We start from the raw sequence: 7,528 nt of genomic DNA on the forward strand, positions 1-7,528 counted from the left end.
AAAAACCATGAACAACGTGAAAATGGAATTTTGTTGCACATACTAAAGTATTCAAATGTGTAAATATGTGCATACTTGCATATAAACCGAATGAAATACAAAAGCCGAGAACATTGTACCTAACTTATTCGTTTCAACGAAAACCGCAGGAAATATGGCACGTTGTGGTATAAAACCACATTAGACGCTGGTTGAGGAAGGGCGAATACGAAATTAATGTGAAATTTTTGCGGTCAATTTCGTACGTTTTCCTTGATGTGAAGTATATGGTATTCTTGAAAAACCACATAGAGTAATTACTCTGGGCACTAGTATGAATGTATGTGGTACAATGATGCATTACTACCGCAAAACCTTATCATGTGTATCCCATGAAATAACAGATCTGCGGGTACCCAATGTAAAACGTATATATGTATAAATGTATGTACGTATAAAAATATTTCTGAGAATTTATCTTTCATTTTCTCAGAACACACTATTTCCCCCGGCAACAACAACAGATAATTAAAAACGCCAAAAGTCAAGCTTGAAAATATTGAAATTACGGCAACAAAAACGACGTAGGAAGCAGCTGCCTCAGCTTTTTAGCTAGGTATTACCAACGAAATACGTATACGCATGCATATATACACACATATGTATGTACATACATATTTATTACATATACACAACACCCTGTTTCCCACTGCGCTGTATGCGTAGGCTTTAACTTTAATAAGATTTAGGCGTCAACCTCACTATTTCCGCACTATCCTTACCCCAACCATCGAACGAATGCCGCCGCTTCATGGCCGGCCGGCCTACCGCCGCACCCATATCAAATGCGGCAAGGCAAGGCAAGCCCCAATCAACGTGGCGAACCTCCACTCCACTCGCTGAGTACCTGATAATAATCCGCTCCTCTGATCGGATTAACTAAGTATTTCGTGGCGTGGCGGTGTGCCTAATCCACCGTGCAATGGCGTGGAATGGTGTGTGCGGTTCGCGGCATACATATGTCGGTTCTCCGATTACACTTTTTCACCTCTTGTCTTCTACAACCTCTAAGTCTACATGAAACTCACCATGTTCCATATCCAATTTCGAGGTATACTATATCTGCATCTTGCCATCTACGAGCACATCTCGTTGTTGATCTCTACTGCATAGTGCCCGTTGCTCCACCACCATTTTATTATCTTATTACACAAATACTCAAACGAGTAATCAAAAAAGGACATTTTGCTCATGAAGGCGTCCACCCTTTTTTGTACTTTTCAGTTAGTTATATTTTTTGTTTTGCTCCGAATAAAATAATTATAGATATTTTATGTATGTACATAATTGTATGTTGCCTGTACTCTGGAATTAAGCTGTGGTGTTTCTTTTGATTAAGGTAAGTGGAAAAGGTCAGATATTTAGTATTGCCTTTAGATTTATGATTTCACTACTTGCAAAATTTAAATTTGTTACACCCAATTATGCATTGCGTTATGTGATACTTGACGTAAAACGCAAAAACTTTTTTGTCCATAACCTAAAAATCTGTACAATTTGCATTTCTGACTGAAATGTGTAACGCCCTTCAAGTTGAAATTAATCAGCCTTTTATTTACGAGAAGCTAAGAAAAATTCGGTAAGTCGTGTGCAAAAAAAAATGCAAACATTTCTTTACTTTTTTATTTTTAATTTACACAATTTTTTATATTTTCCACATAATCTCCATTAATTTCCACTGGGAGCACAGTTCCTTTCGATGTCCTTTTAGGTTAGGTTTTAGGTTTCACGGATAATTAACGGCAAATTATCCGATAGGAATTTTTGCTTTGGGAAAAAATTGTCCTGCCAACTTCAGAGAGGTACTCGTCTCGTTCTATAACTAGCCATGTGGAAACAAACCCAATGACACGAGTAGTGTTTAATACCACTATGTTGGGCATTCATTTAATGCCTATTGAAAGAAAACTCAATGTTAGTTCTATTTAAGAATATTGTTAAATTTTTTCGAATTTTCGTTTGTATTTTATTAACACAAATCAGAAAAAAATTAACGTTTTGCTTCAAAAGTAACCACTGCGGACGTGTTTTAGTTTTTTTTTTGTTTTCGCTGACTATATTTCACTTCGTAATTACCCTTTTCAAAAAAAAAAATATAAAAAGGGTAATTAAAAGGGTTGTAGCATTAGCCATGATTTTATATACTTATTTTCAAGAGCCTTCCCTGGGGAGCTCTATATTCGGAGGAGAAAAGTCATTGAATTCTTTCGTCTTTACTTTCTCATATTATTTCTTTTTTGTTCCAGCCCCAAATTCAAATTTCATTAAATTTTTGTAGATTTTCTGGGTCAAACTGTAGTTCAATATGCATCGATTGAGGGAAAAACGAATGTCCATTCTCGAATTTTTCGAATCGATGCACGGATCGAATCGGAACTAAAAAATTGAATCGGAAGGGCTCGATTAATCGATCTTCGATTTAATCGATTTAAAAACGGCATCTCTAGTTCCGAGTTGAATACTTTCAGAGCTGGAGCGTCAGTGTCCATTCGAACGACAAAACCAAGTCAGCGGAGCCGCTGTATTTTAATTCGCTGCATTATGTCCATGTAAAGCTCATACAGTTCATCGTTCCATCGTCTGGGGTACTCGCGTCGCCAATGCGTAAAGGCCCGTAAATCTTCCGCAAAATCTTTCTCTCGAATACTTCAAGAGCCACCTCATCGGAGGTTTTCATTGTCCATGCTTCTGCGCCATATACCAGCACGGGCATGATGAGTGACTTACTTATAGAGTATGGTTTTCGTACGTCGGCAGAGGACTTTACTCCTTATACCATTTTCTGACCGACAACGAAAACACTTTGAAAACGAGTTTTGGGATTGTGGGCTGAAGGCTGTTCACACCGGCTGCTAGTGTTTTCGTTGACATTTCTTACATCTTTGGATTACAGTTTTGCTACCCAAAACTTTGTACTTTCGTTCTTATTTTACTTTGCCCAGCCACCTCGATAAATAATCGAAAAAAACTAGTTAAGACACCGATTGGAATGAGTGGAACGTGAGTTCTCAAGTAGTATTCAGCGAAAATTGGTTTTTGTTTGACAGATTTTACATGGAGGAAGTTTTAGGTCGAAAACCAGTTTTAGCAACGAAAACATGTTTTCGATGTCGGTCAAAACATGGCATTAATTGTATATTTAGTCCAAAGTAGTACTTGTTGGCAAGAGTTATTCTGCGTTGGATTTCGATGCTGACATTATTATCGGTGTTAATGCTGGTTTCCAAGTAAACTAAATTCTCTACTTTCTCGAAATTATAACTGTCAATAGTGACGTGAGTGCCAAGGCGCGACTGCCTGACTGCTTGTTTGATGATAGTCCTAGTCCTTGTTTAGGTTAGACTCCTTTAAATTAAATCAAGCTCGCGAAAGACAACCAATAATTATATTTCAGCACCAAGTAAATTAATACATACATACCTTACATTTTAAAGGCCAGTTTCTTAAAGTCTGGTTATCACTAACTGCAGGTTAAACATTGTTATCGACGTTATCGACTCCAATGACAGGGAGGTGACAACATCGATAGCGATGTTTAACCCGTAGTTAGTGTTAACCAGACATTGAGAAACTGGCCCTAAATGTTGCAAAAGTAAAAAAAAATACTTTGGCTTTATAAACGTGAGTGACGTTAGTTAACAATTTTTTGGTTTTCACACAAAGAGGAGTTTTTCGCCCACTATGGACGGCGAATGTATTTTTATGAGAAGGCTTTTCCTGGCAGAAATACTCTCGGAGGTTTGCCATTGCCTGCCGAGGGACGACCGCTATTAGAAAATATTTTTTCTTCTGTTTTTAATGTTATTTGAAAACTGGGCTCTATCTCAGGCCCTGCTTCAGACCAAACTTCAAAGAAAGTGCCTTTTATGCCTTACAAAATGTAAGTTTATATGAAACGATCACAAAATTTTCTCACCGCTTGCCTTTATATTGGAACGGAACAAGAAAAGAGAAATGGGCAGTCAAAAGGTGACATCTTTTGGTAGAAACAAATACATAGGGGTATTGCACGGTAAAAACCGGGTTTCATATGGGACAGCTTTGCAAACCGCGCAATCCGTGACCGTGCAAGGGCTTTGCAACACTGCGAGAATACCCCTAATAAGCACATCATGATTAAAAAACTTGTATAGCATATTGCGGCCGTTGCCGTAGAGGGTTGGAGTAGCGCAAATCCACCTGGTAGGACCAGGGCTTGATCTTTGGTCCGAGCACCAAAAAAAAAATTTTTTTCCTAATAGCGGCAAACCTGCGAATGTGTTTCTGCCATGAAAACTCGAACCCATTTGCCGTTCGGAGGTGTCGTAGAACTGTAGTTCCTCTCTTTTGTTTGAAAAGGCGCGCTCCCCAGATATTTTTTGTATTGCATATAAAACTGTGTGGTGTATTTACCCATGGGCTAATTTGTTTACAGTTCTGAAAATATTTGGTATCTAATTATATTTTCTCATGCTAAGTTATATGTATAATCAAAATCACCTTGAAGTGTGATTTTTATCCCTAATGCTAATGATCGACTTCCATCCATTCATCTCTTAATACATTCGTGCCGAGCCATTTTAGGTAATGTTTCAAATCGTGCAGAAAAAAATTACTATTTGGTTCTTTAACAATCAAATGCATGTTGCGGTCAATGTCATTCAAATATAAATGGCGCTTGTGTTTTCGTGGAGGCCACGCCAATCATATACATACACTGCCGGAACAAAGTATTGGCACAGCAAATTTTTCACAGTATATGCAACAATTTTTATTCTAATATTTTTTCGCCAATTTTGTATAAAAATATGTTTCGTTCAACAACAAAAAACATAAAAATATAATTCCTAAACTTTGTGCAAAACTCGCGAAAATTCTGCAAATTTTCATCAAAATTTTCAACTTTTTAATCAGATTTTTTTTCCGTATGCAGTTTTGCAGCCCATTAAATTCTTGTAAAAAAATACAAGTTCGGAGTTAGTCAAAAAACGCGTTGATTTTTGAAATTTTTTTTGTTGAAGGTATTTTGCATTTTTTCCATATAAAGTATTTTCGAAAAAAAATTTTTTATGGAAGAGACTGCGTGAAAAACAAATTGCCAAAAACGGTAATTCCTAGCTACTTTATTATAATAAAATTGATTGGGCTACAAATCTGCATAGTCGAAAAAAACCAATAAATCTGATTAAAAAGTTGAAAATTTTCATGAAAATTTGCTGAGTTTTCGCGAGTTTTGCACAAAGTTTAGGGATTATATTTTTATGTTTTTTGTTGTCGAATAAACCATATTTAAATATTAGAATGAAAATTGTTGCGTTTATTGTGAAAAGTTTTCTGTACCAATACTTGGTTCCGGCAGTGTATGTACATATGTATGTATGACAGATACTTACATATGTATGTATATTCAGGGGCTAGGAATCTTATGTACTGAAAATTCCAAAATATAAGTATGCTATAAACAAGTAAAATATGCAATTAAAAATATTTTCGTAATATTGTATTGCCGATATAAAAATAATAACACATATTTTTTAACAAGAAAGAACGAGAACATCAGCCAGCAGAGAAACGTACTTTTTGCCGACAATGCAATTTTCGTACCTTTTTTCGTATCCGGAAACGTTCAGAAAACGATTACCATATATGTACATATGTTCATTTTTCGTCTCCGTAAAATGTCATCTTATCTCAAAACCACAATTTTAAAATATTTGTTCAAACTGAGCATTTGAAAACATGTATACGTATTCGCCAGTAGCTAAGTGTGCAGAGAAGTGTGCTACTATTTGTTAGATTTCAGGAGGTCCTAGGTTCGATTTCGGTCAGAAGCAACACATTAAAATTATTGAAGAAACAAATTCAACAAACTTTCGTAAAAATTTATAACTTTTTTAATTAGATTTGCTAGAAAGATTGCAGTTTTATGCCCACTGAATTCTAGTAGAACAAAGTACAAGTTTCAAATGGCTAAAAATTAACGTCTGCCAAGTTAGCACTACACTTTTCGAAATTGGAAAAGTTAACTATGGCATTAATTGTAGTTTTTTTGTTATACATTTTTTGTGCAAAGAAAAAATTTGTAGCTTTCGTTTTTTAAGAAAAAATTGTATCTAGTGCTAATACACTTAGTGGATAGAATTGAGTTATCCAATATGTAAAAATGCCATTAATTGTAGCTTCTGACTTTAAAATTTGTTGTGAAAAGAAAAAAATTGTAGCTTTCGTTTTTCTGGAAAAGTTGAGTTAACCCTTTTTCGAACAAAATTTAGTACGTAGTGCTAGCTTGACACCATGCCGCATTTACGACAGAATTGAGATATTGAAAATGTTATAACGGCATTAATTGTAGCGTTTTTGTTGTAAATTTTATGTGGAAAGAAAAAAATTGTAGCTTTCGTTTTCTAAGAAAAAATGGTATGTAGTGCTAAGTTGAGAGCATGTTTTCTTAAAAAACGAGAGCTACAAATTTTTTCTTTCCATAACAAATTGACATCAAAAAAAGCTACAATTAATGCCGTTATAACATTTTCAATATCTCAAATCTATTGATTAGGTGTATGGTGTCAAGTTAGCACTGCATACCATGATACAAAAAAGAAGATAGTTTCATTTAATGACATTTGATGTTGTTGTTAACGATTTGACCTTTAATAAAATTGTGACATTTCATTAAAATTCATGCTACCTGATCACGAGCAGTGATGTTTTTTTTTTTTAAGCAGAAGATTTCATCAGTCCACTCCAAGATGTCGAATATGATGAACCTGAAAATTAATGCATAATCTCAGAAAGGGGGTTGACGAAACTAAATTTCAGAACGGATGAAGAAAGTTATCAAAATTATACTTATGCTAATTGCCTATCGGAGGGCGGTCTGCGCAAGCCGAATTCAAGTTTTTTGCATACATTGGACATTTTAAATTCGAAATTTAAATTAATTAAATTAATGGTCATACGCTAACCACAAAGCCTAATTTTTTGCAAAATCTGATGAGAAATTTAAAAGTAAATTTTCACGAATTTCATCACGAATCACGAATTTCATGTGAACCAATATTCCCAAAATTATAAAATAAACCAAAAATAATTTTTCCCAATTTGTTTTTGTTTTGCATGATACATTATGAGGACAATTTATTCACATGGAATTGGCGATTATAAAAAGAATTTATTTGAAAAGAGAATTCTTTAGAATTAGATAAAAGATGAAAGATAGATGAAAAAATAACAACATAATGCTCTCCTGATTTTTATTGTAAAATAAAAAGAACAATGTCAATGAAGTCTCCTTTAACATTACGTATTTTATATATTTTTAACAAAAAAAGGTGCGAACCACGTGAGTAAAAAAATTACCAAGCACTGATAATGATATTTCATTTGAAATCAATTATATAAATAGGCAATCATGTTTTCTTTACACCCCTTTTACGGCTAAACTGTACTTCTAAGGTATAAACAATTATATATCATTAGAAAGGTATTTTGATGCTGATGTGCAGGCATC

This window comes from Rhagoletis pomonella, unplaced genomic scaffold (genome assembly GCF_013731165.1).
Source record: "Rhagoletis pomonella isolate Grant_MI unplaced genomic scaffold, Rhpom_1.0 Rhpom_scaffold_00001, whole genome shotgun sequence".
Lineage (NCBI taxonomy): Eukaryota > Metazoa > Arthropoda > Insecta > Diptera > Tephritidae > Rhagoletis > Rhagoletis pomonella.